Below are 27,789 nucleotides of genomic sequence, written 5' to 3'. Positions count from 1 at the left end.
GCTTCGAACTTGTGTGATCCTCCTGTCTCAGCCTCCCAAGTGCAGGGATTACAAGCGTGCGCCACCACGCCCGGCTTAGAATCCATTTATGATTTAAAAACAAAAATAATCTCAGCAACAAAAAATAGAATGGACTTTCCCAAGGTTGGCAAAGTTATCTGAAAAAATATCTATACCTTACAACATGATGGTGAGAATCTTGAAGCTTTCGGGCTAAGATCAGGAACAAGGCAAGGATGTCCCTCCCCCACTCATTTTCAACATCGCACTGGAAGTCCAGCTAACATCATAGAACAAAAAAAGAAATAAAGAATAAAAGGGATATGAACCGAAAAGGAAGAAATGAGATGGTATTCACAGATGATGTTTATCTATGGTGAAAATCCAAAAAGAAATTGACTGCTAAAAAACATAGATCAAGTGATTATAACAAGGTTGGAGAATATAAAATTAATACTCAGCCGGGCATGGTGGTGCATGCTTGTAATCCCCACGCTTGGGAGGCAGAGACAGGAGGATCACACAAATAAATAAAAAATATAAAATAGGTCTGGTAGTGTAGCCTGGAGATAGAAGGGCCTCCAGGAACCCCAGTACCACCAAAAAATAATAAAAATAAAATAAATATTCAAAATGTATCACCTTTTTATATTACCAATAGGTAAGTTGATACCATGAGGAAGTTGTGGGTGAGTAAGAACAGAGCATATGTGGGAACTCTCTGTAACTTTTGCTCACTTTTACTGTGAACCAAGAAATAAAGTTGAATCATACAAAAATTAGTCAATCTGATGAAATAAAGTTTATGAAAAGGGAGCAAAAGTATGCCTTCTCTTATGGGTTGCTACAGTATTTCACTTTAAGTCCTCTTTTGTTAAGCTCATTTTCCAATTTGAAGCTAAGGAAAATAATCCAGTCTTAATTCATCCGTAGCATTATTCACAGTAAAAAATAAACAGTGTTTTCATTAAAAAGGCAGGTAGGCGCCTCAGATGCCCCAGTATTGGCCTTGTCTCAAGGCAGTGACCGATCCCGGCCTCGGAGGCCCCAGCACCGGCCTTGCATAGGCAGCTGGGCGTGGTAGCGCACCTGGGCTTTTAATCCCAGTAATTGAGAGGCTGAGACTGGAGGATCGCAGGTTATGGCCAGCCTCAGCTACTTAGTGAGACCCTGTTTCAAAATAAAGAATAAAATAGGGCTGGGGGTATAGCTCAGAGGTAGAATGCCCTTGGATTTTATTCCCGGTACCAGAAAAAGAAAAGAAAAAAAAAGCAAGTATAGGAAGAGCTAGTCAACGGCCATAAGCCAGGCTCCTTCATTCAGTGCACATTCACATAATGCAATCTACAGACTCCATGCTCCTTAGCGTTATGTGGGGATTTTCCTCATATTTCCTAAAATTTATGAATGTTCTCTATCTTCTTCATTGGGAAATGAGTGCCCGGAGCTGTTTGTAGACTACTGGATGATTTATGTCACCTCTGACCTGCTTTCTGATAAGGCATGACCTCATCCTGGCAGCAAAGGGGACTTCTGTCCCCTGACCTGGCATAACCCCGGAGTGTTGTCATCTGGGCAGCATGCACTGGAGAGATTGACAGTCCTCTGGAGACTGTCTACAGTGGAGTCCGGAACAGCAGCTGCCTTCCTAGGGAGGCGTGGTTGCTTTTGTCCTCCTTAGCTGTTCTGATGTTACTTGTCTCTCTTAAGAAGAAAGAGATTGCCGGGCGTGGTGGCGCATGCTTGTAATCCCAGCATTTGGGAGGCTGAGACCAGAGGATCGTGGTTCCCGGCCAGCCTCAGCTACTTAGTGAGGCCCTTCAAATCTTAGTGAGGCCCTGTTTCAAAATAAAGAATAAAAAATAGGGCAGGTGGTGTAGCTTGGAGGTCGAATGTCCCTGGGTTCCATCCCAGACCTGCCCCCCCCCAAAAAAAAAGAGGAAAGAGATTTTTCCAACATGCAGAATATCTGACTTTTGATAGCTTCTAAGTTGAAATAACATATGTATACTTTCAGTTATCTGTTTGTTTCCCTTTCTCTATGGTTCATTCGTGGAGGTTATAATAGTTATGCCTTTCTGGTCAGCCAACAGCAGCTCTGTCTTAGAAATGACACTTTACATTCTCAAGTGTAGGGAGTTAGATGCTTCCAGCTGTCACTGGGAGTTGCATCCAGAGTCCACGAGGAGACTTTCAGCACTCAGAAGGTTTGTGGCCTAGGAACCTGAGTCCCCTTGGCCCTGGGCTTTGAGACCAGCTTGCCTAAGACAGAGGCAGCAGCTTTTTTTCAAACTTTACTTTGCTCATTGATATTATTTTATTTTTTTGTGGTACTGGGTTTTGAACCCAGAGGCATTCTACCTTCGAGCTATACCCCCAGCCTATTTTATTTCTTATTTGGAAAAAATGTCTCTCTAGGTTGATGAGAATCTCACTGCTTGCTGAAGCTGTCCTCGAACCTGTAATCCTCCTATCTCAGCCTCCCCAAGTACTGGTATTACAGGCATGTGCCACCATGCTTGGCATCACTGATGGTTTTAAAGTGGTAATTTTAGCCAGGCATGGTGGTGCACGCTTGTAATCTCAGCACTTGGGAGTCAGAGACAGGAAGATCATACAGGTTAGTGAGACCCTGATTCCAAATAAAGTATAAAATAGGTCTGGGACTATAGCCCGGAGAAAAGCCCCTGGTTTCTACTCCCAGTACCTCACACACACAAAATAAAATAAAGTATATATAAAAAAATAGGTCTGGGAGTATAGCCCAGAGGTAGAAAAGCCCCTGGTTTTTACCCTCAGTACCACAAAAAATATATAAAAATAAATAAAATAAAATAAAATCTCACAACATGCTGTAATATCAGTACTTGGGAGGCTGAGATAGTAGGATCACAGGTTTGTGGGTAGCCTCAGCAATTTAGTGACACCCTGTTTGAAAATAAAAAATAAAATAGAGCTGGAGGTATGCCTCAGAGGTAGAATGCCTCTGGGTTCAATTCCCGGTTCTAAAATAAATAAATAAATAAATCTCATGACAAACACTTTCTAAAATATATTCTCTCTCATTTACTGATAATCATAAGTAGTATATGACATCCTAATTGGTTTTAACCTTTTATCATTTTTTTAAGCTCAATTTCTCACATGTGTTCCTCCATGAAGTTAAAGCTGCAGTCAGGCATGGTGGTGCATGCTTGTAATCCCAGTCCTTAGGAGGCCCTCTGCAACTTAGTGAGATCCTGTCTCCAAATAAAGCATAAGGAATAGGGCTGGGGGTGTAGCTTAGAGGTAGAATGCCCCTGGGTTCAATCCCCAGTACTGAAAAAAAAAAAAAAAAAAAAGATAAGCATATCGATGATGATTTGTAGAATCAGACTTTATTTTTTAATTTTATTTTTATGGTACTGAAAAAACTTAGATAAGCATATTGATGATGATTTATAGAATCAGATTTTATTATTTTATTTTTTATGTTATTTTTTATTTTTTGTGGTTGAAGAGGGTCTCACTAAGTAGCTGAGGCTGGCCGTGTATATTCTATCCTCCTGTCTCAGTCTCCTAAATGCTGGAATTACAAGCGTGCACCACCATGGCTGGCTTCCTTTTTTATTTTGAGACAGGGTTTCACTCAGTTGCTGAGGGTCTTGCTAAATTGCTGAAGCTAGCCTTGAACCTGTGATCTGTGATCTTCCTTTTTTTTGGGGGGGATGGAACCCAGGGGCCTTCTATCTCTGGGCTACACTCCCAGACTTCTTTTATGTCTTATTTGGAAACAGGGTCTCACTACATTGCTGAGAGCCTCACTATGTACATGAGGCTGGCTTCAAATCTGCATGATCCTCCTGTCTCAGTTTCCCAAGTACTGGGATTACAAGTGTGCATCACCACTCCCAGCCCTATTTTTGATTCTTTATTTTAAAACAGGGTCTCACTAACTTGCTGAGGGCCTCACAAAGTTGCTGAGTTCTGGCTGTGAACCTGTGATCCTTCTATCTCAGCCTCCCAAGTACTGGGATTACAAGCGTGCACCACCATGCCTGGCTAATATTCTCATCTATATTTTCACTTAGAATATTTATAAGTCCTTAATAAGGTTTCCATTCTTCAGTTCCCTTTTCTAAGCTATACCTCTATGCTTATTGGAGGTATCATTTTTTACTTTCTTATTGGAGAGAGAGAGAGAGAGAGAAGAAAGAGAGAGAGAGAGATTTCTTCTCCAGGAATTTCTTTATAATTTTTCTCTGTGCCATGTAATAAGAACGTGCATCATCGCACCATCACACTAACAGTGTGTTTCTACTTACTTGCATGCTTCAATTTTAGAAGAACTGGTTCTAGACAACCAACTCTTATTTTGGTTTCTACAACACAGAGGTTGCTAGGTGACTTTAATCCCTTTAAACAAAGGATCATCAACAACAAATTCCTGCCCTATTAAGATTCAGATACTCCACTTTAAAGATCTAGCAAGTAGAGCCGGGTGTAATCCCAGCATCGCATTGGAGGCTGAGAGCAGAGGATCATGGTTCGCAGACAGCCTCAACTACTTAGTGAGGCCCTTCACAACTTAGTGAGGACCTCTGCAACTTAGTGAGACCCAGTTTCAAATTAAAGAATAAAAAAAAAAAAATTCTAGGGCAGGGGGTATAGCTCGGAGGTCAAATGCTCCCGGGTTCCAACCCCAGACCAGCAATAAATAAATAAATAAATAAATAAATAAATAAATAAATAAATAAATAAGAAAAAAATCTAGCAAATAAAACAAAGACTGAATATATATATATATATATATATATCTTGTGTGTGTGGTACTGGGAGTAGAACCCAGGGGCTTTTCTACCTCCGGGCTATACTCCCAGACTTTTTTTTTTTTAATATTTTATTTGGAAACAGGGTCTAAGTTGCTGAGAGCCTCACTAAGTAGCTGAGGCTGGTTTCGAATCTATGCAATCATCCTGTTTCAGCCTCCCAAGCGGTGGGATTACAAGCATGCTGACTGATTACATACCTGGCTGGCTGAATCATATTTTTTAAAAGCTGGGTGTGGTGGCACATGCTTGTAATCCCAGCATTTGGGAGGCTGAGACTGAAGGATCGCGGTTCGTGGACAGCCTCAGCTACTTAGTGAGGCCCCCCGCAACTCAGGGAGAACCTGTTTCAAAATAAAGAATAAAAAATTGGGCAGGGGTTGTAGCTCGGAGGTCGAATGCCTCTGGGTTCTATCCCCAGACCCGCAAACATACACACACATACACACACACACACACACACACACACACACACACACACATTTAAATGTGGAGTTCTGAGTAGACCATCCTATATCTGTAACAGTACTATTTATTGAGTATCCTTTAAAAGCAGTTTGTAAGTAGCAATAGTTGTACCCTTTTTCCAGGATGGCTTAAGGCATGAATATTGAGTTTAACATGATAATTACTTCCATGAAAATTATTTTATAAGTTTGCTATAGATATTTATTTGGACTTCTTAATCATTCTCATGATTCTCAAACTCTAAATATGACTAAATTTTCAGCTTTTTATACTAAATGCCTGTTAGAAATAGATTTAAATTCTATCATCTTGGCCATTATTATTATTATTATTATTATTATTATTATTATTATTTTTATTTTTTTTTTTGGTGGTACTGGGGGTGGAAACCAGAGGCTTTCTACCTCTGGGCTATACTCCCAGACCTTCCTTTTTTATATTTTATTTGGAAACAGGGTCTCACTAAGTTGCTGAAAGCCTCACTAAGTAGCTGAGGCTGGCTTCGAACCCGTGCGATCCTCCTGTCTCAGCCTCCCAAGCGCGGGGATTACAAGCATGTGCCACCATGCCCGGCATCTTGGCCATTATTTGAAAGTTTAACTTTATACTTGTGCTTATATATACTTCGTAATATCATAATCTTTTTTCTATAATTTTATATGATTTGAAGATGAAATTTTTGGTGTTTAAATTTCTTTTTGGTGCTCTCTAGCTACAACCAAAGTTAATAGTTACTTTTTTTTCCCAACAAGTGGTAGGTTTAAAACGACCTGCAACAGTTGCTTGATGCCTTTTGTAATCCCTTATTTAAGAATCATGCAAACAACCAGGGCTGACAGGCAGCAGGTGCATGAGAGGTGGTGGTGCTGAGGTCAATCACTGAAGGACTTCCAAGGTAATGCTGCTGCCTTGACCCTGTGGCTCCTCCCCATGGCTCCCAGGGACCTCCCCACAGTCCTGCACCTAAAATAGCATATGGCCCAGGTGGCCTGCAGGACCCCCCTTCAGCATTCCATATGACCCATGCTTTGACATGCCAGCTATTAAATATTTTGGTTATCACTCACATATGGCAAGAGAGACATTTATTTAACTTGATGTTTACTAAACTACTCTTAAGAATACCTTATGATAGAAGTATTCTATATTATATCAATGACACTTCTAGTTTTCAAAATGCATAATTTGTATTTAAAATCCAGGTAAATATACCACAGGTAAATATATATGTGTATATATATGCATACATACATATAGTGTGTATGTGTGTGTGAGAGAGAGAGAGAGGGGAGAGAGAGAGTAACTGGTGATGGAACCCAGAGGCATTCTACTTCTGAGCTACACTTCCAGTTCTATTTTTTTATTCTTTATTTTGAAACAGGGTCTCACTAAGTTGCAGGGGGCCTCAATAAGTAGCTGAGCCTGGCCATGAACCTGGAATTGTCCTGTCTCAGCCTCTCGGTGCTGGTATTATAAGCCTGTGCCACTTCACTGACCTTTCTACATGTTTTGAAGTCTTTCTATAAAGTCTGTTCACTTTTCCTTTTTATTAGAAAAAAAATTTGATGAAATTTCTTCCTTTACGATTTTTGAGTGAAAAATTTCACAGTATTTTTTAAATAATGCTAAAAAATAGTAACATCATACGTCAGCAGTTTTATAGTATGGTAAAGTGTGTGTGTGTGTGTGTGTGTGTGTGTGTGTGTGTGTGTGTGTTACTGAAGGGCTGAACTTGGAACCATTCTACTTCCAAGCTACACCTTCAGCCCTTTTTATTTTGAAACAGGGTCTTAGCTGGTATGGTGTGCCACCATACCAGCTAAGTACTTGCAATCCCAGTACTTGGGAGGCTGAGACAGAATTAGAGGATCGCAGATTCGAAGTCAGCCTCAGCAACTTATTGAGGCTCTCAGCAACTTAGTGAGACCCCATTAAAAAAAAAAAAAGTTGCGCTGGGCGTGGTGGCGCACCCTTGTAATCCCAGAGCTTGGGAGGTGGAGACAGGAGGATTGAGAAGGTTCAAAGCCAACCACACTGGTTTAAGAGACCCTGTTTCCAAAAATAAAATAAGTCTGGGAGTGTAGCCACGAAGCAGAAGGGCTTCCAGGAACCCCAGTACCACCAAAAAAAAAAAAAAAAAAAAAAAGTAAAAAGGGGTAGGGCTAGGAATATAGCCCAGAGATAAAAGGCCCCTGGGTTTTATTCGCAGTACCAAAAAAGGAGAAGAGAGAAAGAGCTGGGTGTGGTAGCGAATGCTTGTAATTCCTGCATTTGGGAGGCTGAGACAGGAGGATCGCGGTTCACAGACAGCCTCAGCTACTACTTAGTGAGACCCTTTGCAACACAGTGAGAGCCTATTTCAAAGTAAAGAATACAAATAGGGCTAGGGGATGTAGCCTGGTGGTAGAATGCTCCTGGGTTCAATCCCCAGTAAACCCCCCCCCCGCCAAAAAAAAAAAAAGAGAAAAGAAAGAGAAAAAGAAGGAAGAAGGAAAGAAGGAAATAAAGAGAAAGGAAGGAAGGAAGAATGTCTTGCTAAGTAAGTTGCTGAGGCTCTTCTTGAACCTGTGATCCTCCTGTCTCAGTCTCCTAAGTATTGAGATTACAGGCATGTGCCACTCTGCCTGGCAATATTTTTATTTTTATTTTTTGTGGTACTAGGGATGGAACCCAGAGGCATTCTACCTCTGAGCTACATCCCCAGCTCTACTTTTTATTTTTTTGTTTTTGAAAATGGGTCTCACTGAGTTGCAAAGGGCCTCACTAAGTAGCTGAGGCTGTCTGTGAACCATATCCTCCTATCTCAGCCTCCCAAATGCTGGGATTACAAGCATGTACCACCATGCCCAACTTGGCAATATTTTTGTAATACATAGTTCACATCTCATTAAACATTGAAAATTTTTTGATCGATTCTTTTATGTTTGTATTGATGACATAAATGTAAAGGCTTTAAACCTTAGCTCTCATAGGGCATATGACTTACGACATTCTTACTTGAAGATATTCTTTGAGCTATGAATAAAGTATAGCATAATGATTTAAAGGTTCATTTTAGAGTTGAGATGTAGCTCAGTGGTAGACCACTTATCAAATGTTTACAATGCCCTGAGTTCGATCCCCAGTACTACAAAAAATAAAACAATGAAAAAGTATTTCTTTGCTTCCTATCTGTTTTGAGGAAGTTGGAAGGGTTAATATAAACCCAGTACCTTTCTGGAAAGAGAGGAAAAGTAACTCCATTTTTAAATATGTAGGTTAGCTGGGCCTGGTGGCACACATTTGTAATCCCCGCGCTTGGGAGGCTGAGACAGGAGGAGCGCAGGTTCGAAGCCAGCCTCAGCTGGCTTAAGAGACCCTGTTTCCAAAAAATATATAAAATTTTATATATTTATATATATATATTATATATATATTTTATATATATATATTTTTATATATTATATATATATATACATATATGTGTGTGTGTGTGTGTGTGTGTGTGTGTGTGTGTGTAAGTCTGGGAGTGTAGCCCGGAGGTAGAAGGCCCCTGGGTTCCATCCCCAGTGCCACCAATATATATATGTAGGTTAATGCTATAGATTTGAAGCATTTTTTAAAAGCACTTACAGTCTACTTATTGATTCTTAATCTATAGCTATCATAAATGGATGCAATTAGCAATTCATTCCAATTGAACCTAGTAGTAAACTCATTACTCTTAAGAATCTATTGCATTACTTTATAACCTGAAATTACCAAATCTAAAGAAACAGATGTGTTATAAAAATTTCTCTGGAGCCAGGAAAAGTGGCACACACTTATAATCCCAGGACTTGGGAGGCTGAGAAAGGAGGATCGCAGGTTTGCAGCCAGCCTCAGGTACTTAGTGAGGCCCTCTGCAACTTAGTGAGACCCAGTTTCAAAATAAAGATGTCTTGCCGGATGTGGTGGCTCACGCTTGTTATCCCAGTATTTGGAAGGCTGAGACAGGAGGATCACACAGGTTCGAAGCCAGCCTCTGCTACTTAGTGAAGCTTTCAGCAGCTTGGTGAGACCAAATAAAATATAAAATAGGTCTGGGAGTGTAGCCTGGGGGTAGAAAGCCCTTGGATTCCATCCCCAGCACCACAAAAACAAACAAACAAACAAACAAACAAATAAATAAATGCATGCCTGGGGGTAGAAAGCCCCTGGATTCCATCCCCAGTACCACAAAAACAAATAAATAAACAAATAAATATGTCTTTATTTGAAAAAATAGGCTGGGGGTGCAGCTTAGAGGTAAAATGCCCCTGGGTTCAATCCCCAGTACTGCAAAAAAAAAAAAAAAAAAAAAAAACCAAAAAACCCTCTGGATTCAATAATGAACATTGTGATTATCAATTATGTATTACAATTTAATGAGTACTCTTTGTAAATGTTTAATATATAATTGTATATAAATTTAAAAATTCTATTAATAGAATGCTGCTCATGTTTTTATACTTTATCCATTCCTGCAGTGACTTTTTCCTATGTATTTGTTTTTCTGTAACAAATGAGACAGTATCTAAGTTACAGACCCACAAAAGCCTCAGAGCAGGGTTAGAGCAAAGATAATGTCCTTCAACGCTGCATAGACATCTCTAGTCCTCAGCTTCCCTAAGTAATCAGCACAAGGTCATGAAGTTATGATGGGTTCGAGTCAGAATTAGAACCTGCGATTGACTTAAACTTTGGTATCATCTCTTCTATGGCCCACCTCCCTAATTTGCTTATGAGTTCATGGGAATTGAGGCAGAGAAGTTCTGAGATTCAGCCCAAACCTAGCTCCCCGTAGAATTATTCCTGTAGTCAGCCATATAGATGCCATCACCAATACCTAAAGGTCCTTGTATGAAGAAAAATGATGACAGACAAACAGTTAAAGTCAATGCAAGCTCCCTCTCCTTACCCCTTCCCTTCCATTTAAACATCTCTGCTACTGAATGGAATTTCTGGAAGAGATATTCAGAATACTTGTATGTTAGAAATGGCAATTCTGTTGTAGGAAATTATAAATGCAACTTCAGTAGATTAAAAATAAACTATATCATCCACTTACTTTTTAGATTTATGATTTGGGAGCTGGGCATGGTGGTGCATGTCTGTAATCCTATATACTTGGCCGGCTGAGGCAGGAGGATTGCAAGTTTGAGGCCAGCATTGGCAATTTAGTGGACTTTGTTAAAAAAAAAAAAAAAAAAGTAAATACATGTCATTTTTTTTTCCAGTACTGGGGATGGAACCCAGGGGCATTCTACCTCTGAACTATACCCCCAGCTGTATTTTTATTCTTTATTTTGAAACAGGGTCTCACTGAGTTGTAAAGGACCTCACTAAGTAGCTGAGGCTGTCCTCAAACCATGATCCTTCTGTCTCAGCCTCCTAAATGCTCGGATCACAAGCGTGCGCCACCTCGCCTGGCAATAAATAGACATTAAAAGCTGGGGGTGTTGTTTGGTGGCAGAGCGTTTGCAGTTGCCTAGAATGGGCAAGGACCCTGTGTGGTTCAATCCTCAGTATCTTAAAAAAAAAAAAAAAAAATCTGGACAAAACTTCCACGGGCATGGCTGGCTTAAGAGACCCTGTTTCCAAATGAAAATAGAAAATAGGTCTGGGAGTGCAGTCCAGAGGTAGTAGAAGGGTTTCCAGGAACCCCCAGTACCACCAAAAAAAGAAAGAAAGAAAAAAAAAAAAAAAGAAAGAAAGTATCCATTAGCTTTTTCCACTGCCAAGAATAAGGTCCATACGGCGTTGTTCTTGATTCCCAGCGTAAATTCAAGGGAAAGTATCACAATGTCCGGAGCCCTCGATGTCCTGCAAATGAAGGAGGAGGATGTCCTCAGATTCCTTGCAGTAGGAGCCCACCTACATGGCACCAACCTGAATTTCCAGATGGAATAAATTATCTACAAAAGGAAAAGTGATGGCATCTACATCTTAAACCTGAAGAGGACCCGGGAGAAGCTTCTGCTGGCAGCTCGGCCATGGTTACCATGGAGAACCCTGCCACGCCAGCGACCCAGCCTCCAGGAACACTGGCCAGCTGCCAGGCCGGATTGCTGTGGCCACTGGGGCCACCCCGCTCGCGGGCCGCTTCACTCCTGGGACGTTTACCAGCCAGACCCAGGCTGCTGTCCAGGAGGCGTGTCTTCTGGCCTTGACTGGCCCAGGGATGGCCACCAGCCTCTCACAGAGGCATCTTTCGTCAACCAGCCCACCACCGCGCTGTGCAACACAGACCGCCCCTCCACCTGCGCTGCGTGTATCTCGCCATATCTTTAACAGCCAGGGAGCTCCCTCTGTGTGGCTCACGCGGTGGATGCTGGCCTGGGAAGACCTGCGCATGCATTGCACCCTCTCCCGGGAGCACCCAAGGGAGGAGGGAGGTCATGCTTGATCTCTCTTTCTGCAGAGATACTGAAAAGACTGAAAAGGAAAAGCAGGCGGCTGATTAGAAGTCGGTGACTAGGGAGGAATTCCAGGACCAGTGGACTGCACGGGCTCCTGAGGTCACTGCTGCTCAGCCCGGGGGCCCAGACTGAACCGGCAGGTGCTTCCCTGTCCACTCGGCCGTTCCCTACTGAAGACTGGAGCGCCCAGCCAGCCACGGGACTGACCTGCAGCTCCCACAGCCCAGGCCACGGAGAGGGTCGGAACCACCTCAAAGGGGTCCCGAGCTGTCTGCCAACCACGATCCTCCTGTCTCAGTCTCCCAAATGCTGGGATTGCAAGCGTGTGCCACCACGCCCAGCTCCAATTTGTTTTTTAAGAGTATCTCGTATATATCCTCTCGCATAACCTTTGTTTTTGGAAGTTACATAAATTGTTTTTTTATCTGCACCTGTCAATTGAATTTACACATGCACATCTTACATTCCTATGTTTGATTCTTAAATCATTTCTGTGCATTATAAACACTACGCTAAACAGTTCATAGCTGCAGGTTAATGTCTCAGCTTTGTTTGGTAACTTTAGTTCTGTAACAACTGTTGACTAGATATAGCCTTACATGGTTTACATTTAGTGTTTACTGCAGTCTTCCTTGATAGTCACCACATTGTGTGTGTTAGAAGGAGCAGGAGTTTTCTTTAACTAATTAGTTGATTGGTTAATTAAGTTAAATTCATTATTTAATTAATGATCTTTCTTTAATTTTTTTTTCCCTAGAGCTTTACATACCATGTAGTGATTTTTTTCTTTTCTTTTAGCACTGGGGATGGAAACCAGGGGCATTCTACCTCTGAGCTACACTCCCAGCCCTATTTTTTATTCTTTATTTTGAAACGGGATCTCACTGAGTTACAAAGGGCTTCACTAAGTAATTGAGGCTGTCCACAAACTCTGATCCTCCTGTCTCATCCTCTCAAAATGCTGGGATTATAAGCGTGCGCCCCCACACCCAGCTTCTTCTTCTTCTTTTTTTTTTTTTTTCCTGTACTGGAGATGGAACCCAGGGGCATTATACCTCCAAGCTACACCCCCCAGCCCCTGTTTTTTATTCTTTATTTTGAAGCAAGTTCTCACTAAGTTGCAGAGGGCATCACTAAGTAGCTGAGGCTAGCTGCAAACCTGCAATCCTCCTGTTTCACCTCCTAAGTACTGGGATTACAAATTGCACCACCACACCCAGCTTAATGTAGTGATTTTTAAAGTATTAATAGAACGGCCATTGCTGCCAACCACTGACATTCTGAAAGGTACTTCTCTTTAAACACTGAACACTTTGGACCATTTACTTGTGGTGTGTGTGTGTGTGTGTGTGTGTGTGTGTGTGTGTGTGTTTAAGGGGAGAACTGTTTTGTGGGCAGCCCCTGGAGGTCACTAACCTGCTCTTTGATGAACTCCAGTCTGACCCCACTGAGCCCTGCATCAGGCATTGAAGCAGCCTGGCCACATATCAGCAGGAAGATACTTCTTTTGCTGGGAAGCTTTGAGGAAGCACACACTGAGGGCATACCAAACGTAGAGGAAGGACTAGATCTAGCAAGATAAGCAGAGTTCCCAGTTTGTAATGCAAATTTGATAACCTTTGATCAGTGATGGATCTATTTATTGAAAAAGAATGTATTTCCCAGTACTTGGGAGGCTGAAACAGGAGGGTCATGGTTTGAGGCCGGCCTCAGCAACTTGGAGAGACGCTGTTTCAAAATAAAAATTAAGCCGGGTGTGGTGGCGCACGCTTGTAATCCCCACGCTTGGGAGGCTGAGACAGGAGGATCGCACGGGTTCAAATCCAGCCTCAGCTACTTAGTGAGGCTCTCAGCAACTTAGTGAGACCCTGTTTCCAAATAAAATATAAAGAAAGGTCTGGGAGTATAGCCCAGAGGTAGAAAGCCTCTGGGTTCCACCCCCAGTACCACAAAAAAATAAAAAATTTAAAAATTTAAAAAAATAAAAATAAATAAAAAAAATTAAGCCGGATGTGGTGATGGCACAGGCTTGTAATCCCAGCACTTGGGAGGCTGAGACAGGAGGATCACAAAGGTTCGAAGCCAGCCTCAGCTACTTAGTGAGGCTCTCAGCAATTTAGTGAGACCCTCTTTCCAAATGAAGTAGAACATAGGTCTGGGAGTAGAGCCTGGAGGTAGAAAGCCTCTGGGTTCCACCTCAAGTACCACCAAAAAAAACCAAACCAAAACAAAACAAAAAAAAAAAACAGGCATGCTGGCGAATGCTTGTAACCCCAGCATTTGGGAGACTGAGACCTGGGATTGCAGTTTGTGGACAGCCTCAGCTACTTAGTGAGGCCCTCTACAACTCAGTGTGACCCTGTTTCAAAATAAAGAATAAGCCGGGTGTGGTGGTGCATGCTTGTAATCCCAGCATTTGGGAGGCTGAGACATGGAGGATCGTGGTTCACAGACAGCCTCAGCTACTTAGTGAGGCCCTCTACAACTCAGTGTGACCCTGTTTCAAAATAAAGAATAAGCCAGGTGTGGTGGCGCATGCTTGTAATCCCAGCATTGGGGAGGCTGAGACCTGGAGGATCTTGGTTCGCAGACAGCCTCAGCTACTTAGTGAGGCCCTCTACAACTCAGTGTGACCCTGTTTCAAAATAAAGAATAAGCCAGGTGTGGTGGCGCATGCTTGTAATCCCAGCATTGGGGAGGCTGAGACCTGGAGGATCGTGGTTCGCAGACAGCCTCAGCTACTTAGTGACGCTCTTTGCAACTCAGTGAGACCCGGTTTCAAAATAAAGAATGAAAAAAAAAAAAATAGGGCAGGGGGTATAGCTCAGAGGTCAAATACCCTTGGGTTCCATCCCCAGACCCGCAAAAAATAAAAAATAAATTAAAAAATAAAGAATAAAGCCGGGTGTGGTGGCGCACGCTTGTAATCCCCGTGGTTAGGAGACTGAGACAGGAGGATTGCACAGGTTCGAAGCCAGCCTCAGCTACTTAGTGAGGCTCTCAGCAACTTAGTGAGACCCTGTTTCCAAATAAAACATAAAAAAGGTCTGGGAGTATAGCCCGGAGGTAGAAAGCCTCTGGATTTCACCCCCAGTACCACCAAAATAAACAAAACAAAACAAATAACAACCAAAAAAATAAATAAATAAAATAAATAGGGCCGGGGATATAGCTCGGAAGTAGAATGCCTTGGGTTCCATCCCTTCTACCATAAATAAATAAATAAATAAATAAATAAATAAATAAATAAATAATAAAATACGGCTTAGGTTGAAGCTCAGAGGTAGAATGCCCCTGGGTTCAATCTCCAGTACTACAGAATAATAGAATAAAATAAAATCAATTAGGCCTGATAGTATAGCTTGGAGGTAGAAAGCCCCTGGGCTCAATCCCCATTACCACAAATTAATTAACTAATTAATTAAATTAACTAGTTAATTAAAATAAAATAGGGCTGAGGGTATAGCTTAGAGCTAGAATGCACCAGGGTTCAATCCCCCATACCCAAAACAAAAACAAAACCCCTATAGATACATATCTGGTAGTGAGAACATTTAAATGTGTTCATTAAGCCAGGTATGGTAGTGCAAGTTTATTTATTTATTTATTTATTTTATTGGTGCACTGTATTCATACATCATAGTGGGATACAAACTTTTGTAGACATACATGCACACATCGCCCAGTCAGCCCCCACCCGATCCCTACCCCATTCTCTCCCCATCCCTCCCTCCCATTCTTGGCTTAGTGGTTGACATCTAGTATTATAGCAATTTATCAAAAATTAAAAATGATAATCTCACATAACAGTTTCATTTGTCTGATACCAAGCTTTTGATGACTTAAAGATAACATTTCAATATTTCTTTTTGCTTTCTTTCTTACCAGAGAATATTTTTGTCCTATTTTTTTAGGTGAAACTATCATATATTTATATATTTATTCTTCAGAAAAAAAAATCTATCCTAATATGGAAAATGGACTCTAGATACCCAAAACGATCTTGAAAAAGAACAAAGCTAGAAGATATATATTTTCTGTTTCAAACCATATAAAGCTACAATAATTGAAACAGTGTAGTACTATTCTAAAGGCAGATATATAAACCATTGGAGTTAAATAAAAGCCTAGAGCTAAATTCTTCCCTATATTGTCAAGTTATTTTTGACAAGGTTTCCATGAACATTTGGTGGTAGAAATAATAATATTTTAACTAAATATTGTTGAAAAATAATAATTACATGGAAAAGAATAAAATTGGACCCTTACCTAATCCCATATACAAATATTAACTCAAAATAGATAAAAGACCTAAATATAAATCTTTTTTTTTAATTTTATTTTATTGGTGCACTGTATTCATACATCATAGTGGGATACAAACTTTTGTAGACATACATGCACACATCGCCCAGTCAGCCCCCACCCGATCCCCACCCCATTCTCTCCCCATCCCTCCTTCCCATGCTTGGCTTAGTGGTTGACATCTAGTATTATAGCAATTTATCCAAAATTAAAAATGATAATCTCACATAACAGTTTCATTTGTCTGATACCAAGCGTTTGATGATTTAAAGATAGCATTTCAATATTTCTTTTTGCTTTCTTTCTTACTAGAGCATATTTTTTTTTCTGTTTTTTTAGGTGAAACTATCATATATTTATATATTTATTTTTCGGAAAAAAATCTATCCTAATATGGAATATGAATTCTAGATACCCAAAACGATCTTGAAAAAGAACAAAGCTAGCAGATACATATTTTCTGATTTCAAACCATATAAAGCTACAATAATTGAAACAGTGTAGTACTGTTCTAAAGGCAGATATATAGACCATTGGAGTTAAATACAAGCCTAGAGCTAAATTCTTCCCTATATTGTCAAGTTATTTTTGACAAGGTTTCCACGAACATTTGGTGGTGGAAATAATAATCTTTTAACTAAATATTGTTGAAAAATAATAATTACATGGAAAAGAATAAAATTGGACCTTTACCTAATCCCATATACAAGTATTAACTCAAAATAGATAAAAGACCTAAATATAAATCTTAAGACTATAAACTTTTAGGAGAAAATCTGGGTCATAAAACCTCACAACACTGAAATTGGCAGTGATTTCTTGGATATGATTTCAATGGCACAGGCAACAGAAGAGCATACAAACTCCCTAAAAAATAAAAAAAAAATTGTATATCCAAAGACAATGTAAACAGAGTTAACAGTTACTAATAGAATGGGATAAAATATTTCCAAATGCTATATCTGAAGGTATATTAATATTCCAACTAGAAATCCTAAAAATTACCAACAATAAAAGCAAACAATACCATTTAGAGATAGGTAAAAGACTAACATAAATAATGAATCTCCACAGATAACCAGTCTTAATTGTCTGTTGGATGGAAACTCTTGTTTCTCTGGTTCTGGTGTGTGTTACCTATTTCTTCTTTGTAGTTAATCTCTTTGAGTATTTTCTCTAGCGCTGGTTTTGAAGACATAAATTCCTTTAGTTTCTGTTTGTCATGGAAGCTTCTTATTTCTCCATCTAATTTGATAGAAAGTTTTGCTGGGTAGGAAATTTTTGGCTGGAAGTTGTTTTCTTTCAGAGTTTGGAATATGTTACTCGAAGCCCTTCTGGCTCTCCTGACTTGGTTTGGGAAGTCTGGAGTGATTCTAATTGGTTTGCCTCTGAATGTCACTTGGCCCTTTGTTTTTGTTGCCTTTAAGATTCTCTGCTTGGCTTCCACATTGGTCATTTTGACAATTATGTGGTGTGGGGAACCTTTTCTTCGATCCTGTCTAAAGGGAGTTCTATAAGTTTCCTGGACCTGTGTATCAACCTCTTGCTCTATGTTTGGAAAATTTTCCGCTATTACTTCCTTGAAGAGATTGTTGATCCCTTTGGTTTCACTTTCTTTTCCCTCCTCTATTCCAATTATTCTTAGGTTAGCTCTCTTAAAATGGGCCCATATTTCTTCAATATCAGATTCCTGCTGTCGGATATTTTTTTCTAGATTAGAAACTATGCGTTCATTTATGGAATGATCATCTTCTAAGAGCGAGATTCTGTTCTCCATGTGGTCTAATCGGTTGTTTGTGCTTTGAATTGAGGCCTTTACTTCATTAATTGCATCCTTTATCTCTTTTTGGCTCTCTCTGAGTTCTTTTCGAAGCACCTCTATTATTTCTACAGTTATTTTCCTGATTTGATCTTCTAGAAATCTCTGATTTTCAGTTTTATCGGGTTCTGATGTTGTGGGGTTGTGGGCATTCGTTGCTCCAGTGTTATTCCTCTTTCCCATGATTTTGGAAGTTTGTGCCTTCTCTGGGTTCTTCCCTTGGGTCACTATGACTTCACTTAAGGTGTTCTGGATCTCGAGTCAGTAGTATCTCAGACCCCACTACTCCTTTACTGGGTTGTATCACAGAGTCTCCGACCCAGAGAGTCGATAGAGGCTGCTTTAGACTGTGGGGGGGTGCCAGGTTGCACGTTCTCCTATGGTGTGATATCTCTGCCACCGCCCCTCCCCCACTGGGTCAAGTCCCAGGGAGTACAGTACTGGGATTTCTCCTCTGTGGCCCGCAATTTGACTCACTGTTCTTGAGTTCGCAGGTGTAGCTGTACTGGACTCGGTGAATTCGCTGCTGCTGCCGCTGGTGGCAATATGGCGCCGCTGCTACGCCCTTGGCTGTGAGGCTGGCGTATTTCTTCCTGGTTTTGAGTTCCACTCTGAATCCCTGCAGCGTGTGCTGAGCTCAGTCACTGGGAGCTTTAGATGCTCCCTGCGCTGAAAAATCCCACCTGGCTGTTCCGCAGCGGCTCACCTCGGCTTGCTGTAGCAGTCCGGTGAATTCGCCGCTGCCACCGGCAGTATGGCACTGCTGCTGTGTTCTCGGGCGTGAGGCCGGTGTATTTCCTCTGTGGCTCTGACCTCTGTTCTCAGTCCGCTTTCTCTCTGGAGCCTGGTGATTTTTTTGTTTCTCTGGTGATGGTGTTTTCTGGCTATGAAAGGCGCTGATTTTGTGGTAATGGAGATTGGTTGTTAGCGGAGCTCTTAAGCCCCACTTTTCTCGGTCACCATCTTCCCGGAAGTCCAGTGCAAGTTTATAATCCCAGTTCTTGGGAAGCTGAGACAGGAAGTTCACAGGTTCATGGCCAGCCTCAGGTACTTAGTGAGGCCCTCCACAACTTAGTAAGATCCTGTTTTAAAAATAAAAAATAAAATAGGGCTGGGGGTATAGCCCAGAGGTAGAAGGCCCCTGGGTTTCACTCCTAGTCCCATTAAAAAAAGGAGGAAGGAAGGGAGAACACAAGGAAAGAAGGGAGGAAGGAAGGGAGGAAGGGGCTCTTGCTACATTGCTGAGGTTGGCCTTGAACCTGCAATCCTCCTGTCTCAGCCTGCTGGGATTACAAGTGTGTACCACCATACCTGGCTGCATTTATTTTTGAATATCATCATATTTGAGACTTTCCAAAGCTGAACAAAGTCAGCTTTGAGAAATCACATACTAACAAAGACTGTTCTATTTGTTAGAGATGGCTCCTTTTTATTAAGGAGCTGTTTGTACTTTCTGAGGCTGTCCTTGAACCTGTAATCTTCCTGTCTCAGCCTCCCAACTACTGGGATTACAAGCCTGTGCCACCATACCTGGCTTTAATGTTTCTGTAGAGAAACTCTTCAATCAAAGTATATATATATATATATATATATATATATATATATATATATTTTTTTTTTTTTTTTTTTTTTTTTTTTTTTTTTTTGTTGGTTGGTTTTGTTTTGGTGCTGGGGACTGAAATCTAGGAGCCTTCTACTTGGGATCCACTCCTACCTCTTTAAATTTTTTATCTTGAAACAGGGTCTTGATAAATTGCTGAGGCTGGTCTGAAGTTGTGATCCTCCTTTTTCAGACTCCCAATAGGTTTGTGCCACCATGCCTGGCTCAGAGTGAGGTTTGAGGGGGGACCGGGGATATAGCTAAGTTGACAGAGTAGTTATCTAGCATGTAGGAAGCCCTGGGTTTGATTCCAAGCACCGCTAATAAAACAAAGAGGGATGAGCTTGTTCATCTCCCCAATTTGCTGTTCATATTCCTGCAGCTGTATCTTTGTCTGAATTTCATCTCTCTGAATTTCATCCTGCCCTTAGATCTCAGTGGATTTTTCTCATGTATTACACTTTCTACTTTATTTTAGTATATAGTCATCTCTATTTTCATAGCATTCAATATTTTTACTATATATTTGGCCAATGAAGCCTTATGTTTTTACAGTCCATACTTTCATAAGTGATCTTTTTCTTTTTTTCTTTTTTTTTTTTTTTTTTTTTGTACTGGGGCCTTCTATCTCTAGGCTACATCCCCAGCCCTATTTTTAATTCTATTCTTATTTATTTATTTAGTAGTAGGGGTGGAACCCAGGGGCCTTCTACCTCCGGACTATACCCCCAGACCTATTTTTATATTTTATTTGGAAACAGGGTCTCACTAAGTTGCTGAGAGCCTTACTCAGCTGCTAAGGCTGGTTTTGAACCAGCGATCCTCTTATCTCATCCTCCCAAGTACTGGGATTATAAGCATGTGCCACCAGGCCTGCCGGGCGTGGTGGTGCATGTTTGTAATTCCCGTGCTTGAGAAGCTGAGCCAGGAGGATTGCATAGGTTCAAAACCAGCCATGCTGGCTTAAGAGACCCTGTTTCCAAATAAAAATATAAAAAATGGGTCTTGGAGTGTAGTCTGGAGATAGAAGGGCTTCCAGGAACCCCAATACCACCAAAAATAAATAAATAAATAAATAAATAGTTTGTGTTCATCTAGGTGTGATGGAACATGCTTGTAATACCAGTACTTGGTAGGCTGCGACAGGAGGAATGCAGGTTCATGGCCAGCCTCAAGTACTTAGTGAGGCCCTCTGCAACTTAGTGAGACCTTGTTTCAAAAAAAATAATAATAAATAGGGCTGGGGGTGTAGCTTGGAGGTAGAATGCCCCCAGGTTCAATCCCCAGTATTGAAAAAAAAAAAAAGTATGTGTCCAGTGTTTCCAGCTAAATTAGAGTCTTGGACACAGGGATCACATATTCTAATGCTTTACCTTTTCCAGAGCACTGAGCATATCACCTTAACATGGTGCATATTAAAGACATATTTACTTTTATTTCTTTTAGTACTGGGGATGGACCCCAGAGGCATTCTACCTCCAAGTTATACCCCTAATCTGGCTTTGAACCTGTGATCTTTCTGTCTTAGCCTCTCAAGTACTGGGATTGCAAGTATATGTCACTACACCCAGCTTCATATTTACTACTTATGAGTTAAGTTAGTGCTACATCTCAACAAGTACAAGGGCTTACACTAATGATTCTCGAGCCGGGCCTGGTGGCGCACGCTTGTAATCCCAGCATTTGGGAGGCTGAGACCTGGAGGATCGCGGTTTGAGGACAGCCTCAGCTACTTAGTGAGGCCCTCTGCAACTCAGTGAGACCCAGTTTCAAAATAAAGAATAAAAAATAGGGCAAGGGGTGTAGCTCAGAGGTCAAATGCCCCTGGGTTCCATCCCCAGACCCGCAAAAAAAAAAAAAAAAACCTAATGATTCTCAATCCTAGCTTCACCTGAGAATTACTTGGGGAGTAAGGTTTCATCTTAGCCCAGCAAATTAGAACCTCTGAGCATCAGGGCTCAGCTTCACACCAAGGTGATACTCTTACTGCCCAGGCTCAGAATCATTGGCCTCAATAGATGAAGTAATCCAAGTCAGTGGTTCCCAAACCTAAATGATTTCTGCAAACAAGATGTGGCAACCAGAGATACTATGAACATTGCCAAGTCCTCAACACATTTTATTATTGGTACTTTTAAGGGTGTTATTGCTTTCAAAAAGATCCTCTAAGCCTCAATAATTTAACAAACAACAGTGTAATGAAAACATCCATTTGTAGGCATCTAAAACCTTTTTTTTTTTTTTTTTTTTTGGTGGTACTGGGGATGGAACCCAGGGACCTTCTATCTCCAGGCGACACTCCCAGACCCACTTATTTTTTATATTTTTTAAGTTTGGAAACAGGGTCTCTTAAACCAGTTGAGTCTGGCTTTGAACCTGAGCTATCCTCCTGTCTCAGCCTCCCAAGCAGGGGGATTACAAGTGTGCGCCACCACACCTAGTTCTTAAACGTCCTAAATGTTACATAGTACCTTTAGGAACAGATGCATATGCTTTGGTCCTTTTTGCACACTTAAAAATCTTCAAATCTTTCTTTTCTAGGCTGGAAACATTCAGCGGCAGACCCTCTCAAGGTTATTTACTTGCCCTGGCTCCTATCAAGATACCTCGCTCAGGAGCAGGAGATGGGCTCCTCAGCCGCCAGCAGGACATGATCCAGTAGGACCAGTGAGGGCAGAGCTGCTGGTAAGGCCGGGGCCATCAGTGCTCGTCTGCACACGAGTTTATCCTAGTTTAATGGTTAATCTGTATTCTATCCTTCAGCTCCAAATTATTCTCTCAGTGTTATTATCTATGCATAGGAAACATGGATTAGATTCTAAGATCAGTGAATCCTCTGAAATTATGTGCTGACTTATATGTGTGTCTGTAGTTTTCTAGAATAAGAGGGTTTTGATCAGATTCTAGATGTTTGTGAATGTTTTAAAAAGAAATATGAGCCAGGCATGGTGGCACACACCTGTAATCCTAGTATTTGGGAGGCGGAGACAGGATTGTGAGCATGAGCCCAGCCTCAGCAGCTTAGTGAGATTCAACAACCTAGTGAGAGACACTGTTTCAAAACAAAAATAATAGTGACAATAATAATAATAAACGATTTGGGCTGGAGATAGAATACCTCTGTATTTCATATACACAGCTCCCCAGTACCCCCCCCCACACACACACACAGAGGAAGAGATGAGATGAAATGAGAATCACTCAGCTCTATGACTATAGAGAAATGTGTCACCTACAACCCTCGTCACTATAGGCCTCTCCTCCTTTTCAAACTCAGTAGCTCACTTTCGGCCACTTTGTCTCAATCTTGTTAAGGACCAGATATAAGTCCTTTGAACTGGCTGGTCTGACAGGTGCTCCAGAGGGGTTGGCATCAAAGAACCTGGAAAGAAGTCACTGTGCAGGGACAGATTTCAGGAGAGCCTGTATGAGTTTCTCATAGGAGTTACTGAAACATGCATATAGGTAGTAAGAGAAGGAAAAACCAAGCACTTTTCTTAGCATGATCTTAAAGCTCATCTTAAATAAAAATCAGTTTGCTCCCAATGTCACTGAATAGCTAATGAATGGCCCAAACTATGGGTTCTTTACCAAACCATATTCATTTATATGCATATATAGAAGTAGAGAACAAATTTTTTTCCAAAATATTTAAGGTGAAGATTAGAATAGATTCTTCTATATATACCTTTGCCTCTACCTTGAAGCCAGTCAAAATGATAGGACCATTGTAGGAAAGAAATTGGAGGTTAGGTAGAGAAAAGGAAGTCTTAGGTATTTTTTTCCTTGAATAACTCTCTTAGCACATAATTCACCTTTGGTTTTACTGTCACAGAATCATATTTTGCACTACGTATCTTTGAGCATAAAAAAAACTTCTAAAGAGCTGTGTAGTTATAATCTCTGCCCTCATTCCTGATGCCTGAGGCTGTAAGTATCCTCTCTGCCACTTGATACTTCTTAGAGACCGACCTGGTGTTGAGAAATCCTTTCCAGGGTGTCCTCAGTTCAACTCCCATGATTCCCGGATGTGGCTGTGCTCACGGGCGCGTGCGCTGCCTAGATTACCTCCCCACTCTGGGGATTTCAAGTCATTGTGAGGGAAAGAGCTCAGAGTTGTAGTAACTCTCAGAGTAAAAAATTTCCCCTTGCATGTTAATATTTTTAGAGTAATCATTGTCACTGAAAATAGACTTCCTCTTTCCCCGCTCATGCTGGAAAATCTTAGGTAATTATGAATAAAGCATTCTCCCCCCCCCCTCCTCTCTAATGATCGCTGTACTTCACAGTGGGGGTGAGGACTCCGGCTACTCATTCTGTTCTCGTGTTTTGCGTGAGAACTGTGAACATATTTTTTAAGATGGGATCTTTATCTCTAGTGAAATCATAGCATTAGTCAGAAAATTGTCTCTTCTTGGAGGTGAAGGGTGGGTAAAGAAGGAAGTGGAAAACTTCATGGAAAAGTGTAAGATAAAATACTAATAAGAAAAGAGACAGCCTCAGCTACTTAGTGAGGCCCTCTGCAACTCAGTGAGACCCGGTTTCAAAATAAAGAATAAAAAATAGGGTAGGGGGTGTAGCCTGGAGGTCAAATGCCCCTGGGTTCCATCCCCAGACCCGCAAAAAAAAAAAAAGAAAAGAGAATAATAAATTAAAATATTCACTGCTTGGGAATAAGATTTCAAAAGTAGGTTTCTGAGTTCTTCTCTCATATTCCCCACTTAGTTTTTATAGTCAGATTAACACAGCCTGGGACTTATTTTCAGTAATAAACAAGCATTTTTAGCATATTTTTTAGGGGTTGTTTTCTTCTTCTTCTTTTTTTTCTTTCTTTCTTTTTTTTTTTTTTTTTTTTTTTTTTTTTTGTTGTTGTAGTACTGAGGGTAGAACCCAGGGGCTTTTCTATCTCTGGGCTCTACTCCCAGACCTAATTTATACTTTATTTGTTTTTTTTTTTGTTTGTTTTTTGTTTTTTGTTTTTTTTTTGGTGGTACTGGGGGTGAAACCCAGAGGCTTTCTACCTCCAGGCTATACTCCCAGACCCATTTTTTATATTTTATTTGGAAACAGGGTCTCACTAAGTTGCTGAGAGCCTCACTAAGTAGCTGAGGCTGGCTTTGAACCTGTGCGATCCTCCTGTCTCAGCCTCCCAAGCGTGGGGATTACAAGCGTGAGCCACCACACCTGGCTATACTTTATTTGGAAACAGGGTGTCACTAAGTTGCTGAGAGCCTCACTAAGTTAGCTGAAGCTGGTTTTGAACCTGTATGATCCTCCTGTCTCAGCATCCCAAGCCCTAGGATTACAAGTGTGCACCAACATGTCCAGCTCCTCTTCCTCCTTCCCCTCCTCTCCCTCCTCCTCCTCCCATGTGCACCATGCCCAGTTCCTCCTCCTCCTCTTCTTCATCTTCCTTCCTTTTTTTCTTTCTTTTTCATTTTTTATGGTACTTGGAATGGAAATCAGGAGCATTCTACTTCTGAGCTATATACCCAGCCCTATTTTTTTATTCCTTATTTTGTTTTGTTTTTTGTTTTTGTTTTGGTGGTACTGGGAATGGAACCCAGGGGCCTTCTGCCTCCGGGCTATACTCCCAGACCTATTTTATATTTTATTTGGTTTATTTCTTAAACCAGCTGAGGCTGGCTTCGAACCTGTGCGATCCTCCTGTCTCAGCCTCCCAAGTGCTTGTAGCGTGCGCCACACCCGGCTCTTTATTCCTTATTTTGAAATAGGGTTTCACTGAGTTGCAAAGAGCCTCACTAAGTAGCTGAGGCTGTCCATGAACTGTGATCCTCCTGTCTCAGGATCCCCCAGCCTCCCAAATGCTGGGATTACAAGCCTGTGTCTCCATGCCTGGCTTATTTATCACTTTTTTTTTTTTTTTTTTCAGCACTGAGGATAGAACCTTTTACGGTTTTGGGAAACTGTCCCCAGGGATCTTTGTTAGATCCCTAGGAATAATTCCCCGAAAACTCCCCAAAGAAACAAAAAATACCCAGAAAAACAGAGAAAGATAAAAATACAGGAGATAGAAATACAGCCCCATGCCAAAATGGCATGAGGGGGTGAATCAAAATGAATACACCAAAGGGCTTACACGTGGACTCGGCCTTTTATACCCATGACCTCCATCTTGTTTGCGTGACTCTGATGTAGTGAACGTCCCTGTAAGGTACCTCCCCTTACCCTGTAAGGTACCTCCCCTAGCAAGGTGTGGTGAGGTGTCTCCTTTCATGAAGGTCAACCCCTCCTACCATTTTAGCTAGTTTATCCAATCATGTAGATCTGTCTTTAGAGAAAGGCCTAGTTCTCCTCTCTTAAGATCTGTCTTTAGATAGAGACAGACCTAGTTCTCCTCTCCTATTGACTGGTTAATTACTTTGAGCTAGGTTAATTTACATTGCCATAGCTGCCTGTTTTAGGCAGAAATCAAGTCCTTTCTTTACCCATGTCTGCCTCCATTTTGACACAACTATTTTGAAATATACCAATTATTTTCTTTTGAAATATATTAATCAGAGATTTCCCAAATCTTCCTAGGCCATTTCAATACTGGTACAGAACCCAGGGGCATTCTACCTCTGAGCTACACCCCCAACCCTATTTTGTATTCTTTATTTTGAAACAAGGGCTCACTGAATTGCAAAGGGCCTCACTAAGTAGCTGAAGCTGTCCATGAACCACAATCCTCTTGCCTCAGCCTCCCAAGTACTATTACTATTCTTAATGTTTCAGGTTGTGTGTGTGTGTGTGTGTGTGTGTGTGTGTGTGTGTGTGTTAGTAGGAATTGAATCCAGAGGCATTCTACCTCTGAGTTACACCCCATTGATTTTATTTCCTATTTAGAAACAAGGTTTTACTAGGTTGCTGAGAGCCCAAGTTGCCAAGGCTGGTTTTGAGCTTGCAATCCTCCTCTCTCAGCCTCCTAAATACTAGGATCATAAACATGCATCACCATGCCCAATTTGAGTTTTTATTTTAGATTATTTTCTATTTCTTGCAGTGCTGGGAATCAAACCCAGGGCCTCATGCATTCCAGGCAAATGTTCTACCACCACTGAATATCTCCAGCCTTCTCCAAATTTTAAAATATGAATTAATTGAAAAGTATTTCTTCAGCTGGCCTTGGTGGCACACGCTTGTAATCCCAGTACTAAGGAGGCTGATACAGGAGGATTGCAGGTTGCAGCCAGCCTCAGCTACTTAGTGAGACCCTTTGCAACTCAGTGAGACCTTGTTTCAAAATAAAGAATAAAAAATAGAGCTGGGGGTATAGCACAGAGGTAGAATGCCCCTGAGTTCAATCCCCAGTATTGAAAAAAAAAAAAAAAGGCATTTCTTCAGTACCTATCAAACACTCAGCATTCTTCTTGGAACTGTGGATGCTTTAATAAGCAACACAAGCCGGGCGTGGTGGCTCACGCTTGTAATCCCAGCATTCGGGAGGCTGAGACCCGGAGGATCGCGGTTCTGGGACAGCCTCAGCTACTTAGTGAGGCCCTCTGCAACTCAGACCCGGTTTCAAAATAAAGAATACAAAAATAGGGCAGGGGATGTAGCTCGGAGGTCAAATGCCCCTGGGTTCCATCCCCAGACCCGCAAAAATAAATAAAAAAAAATAAGTAACACAAACAAAAATCTCTGTCTTTGATGTACTTAGACTCTGGAGTAGGAGACAAAAAGAACAAGATTAATAAATAAATATAAGCTGGGTATCATAACTGGGTGTACTTGGGAGACTGAGGGCAGAAGGATAATTTGTGCCCAGGAGTTTGCAATCAGCTTGGCCAAGACCCCATCTTTTTTTTTTTTTTTTTTTTGTGGTATTGGGGTTCCTGGAGCCCTTCTACCTCCGGGCTACACTCCCAGAGCTATTTTTATTTTTGGAAACAAGGTCTCTTAAGCCAGCGCAGCTGGCTTCGAACCTGCGGGATCCTCCTGTCTCCGCCTCCCAAACCTGGGGATTAAAAAAGATAAAAGCTGAGCATGGTGGCACACACTTGTAATCCCAGCATTTGGGAGGCTGAGATAGGAAGTGAGGCCCTTTGTTACTCAGTGAGACCCCATTTCAAAATAAAGAATGAAGGCCGGGTGTGTGGTGGCACGCACTTGTAATCCCAGTGCTTAGAGGCAGAGACAGGAGGATTGCACAGGTTCGAAGCCAGCCGCGCTGGTTTAAGAGACCCTGTTTCCAAATTAAAAAAATATAAAATAGCTCTGGGAGTGTAGCCCGGAGGTAGAAGGGTTTCCAGGAGCCCTAGTACCACCAAAAATAAATGAATAAATAAATAAATACATAAATACATAAATAAATAAATAACAAAATAAAGAATGAAAAATAGGGCTGAGGGTATAGCTCAGAGGTAG

At 41.2% G+C, this 27,789-nt stretch overlaps 1 pseudogene across 1 annotated transcript; it reads left to right on the top strand.

Moving 5' to 3' along the window:
• The first annotated feature begins 11,078 nt into the window (after window positions 1-11,078).
• LOC308264028 (small ribosomal subunit protein uS2-like) lies at window positions 11,079-22,081 on the top strand (annotated as a pseudogene). The gene is made up of 2 exons: window positions 11,079-11,954; window positions 21,961-22,081. The product of its transcript is annotated as a small ribosomal subunit protein uS2-like (transcript).
• The last annotated feature ends 5,708 nt before the right edge of the window (window positions 22,082-27,789 follow it).

The sequence above is a fragment of the Muscardinus avellanarius genome (genome assembly GCF_963383645.1).
Source record: "Muscardinus avellanarius genome assembly, chromosome: 6".
Lineage (NCBI taxonomy): Eukaryota > Metazoa > Chordata > Mammalia > Rodentia > Gliridae > Muscardinus > Muscardinus avellanarius.
The sequence above is the reverse complement of the archived record's forward strand: the minus strand, read 5'-3'. Positions and strand labels throughout refer to the sequence as shown.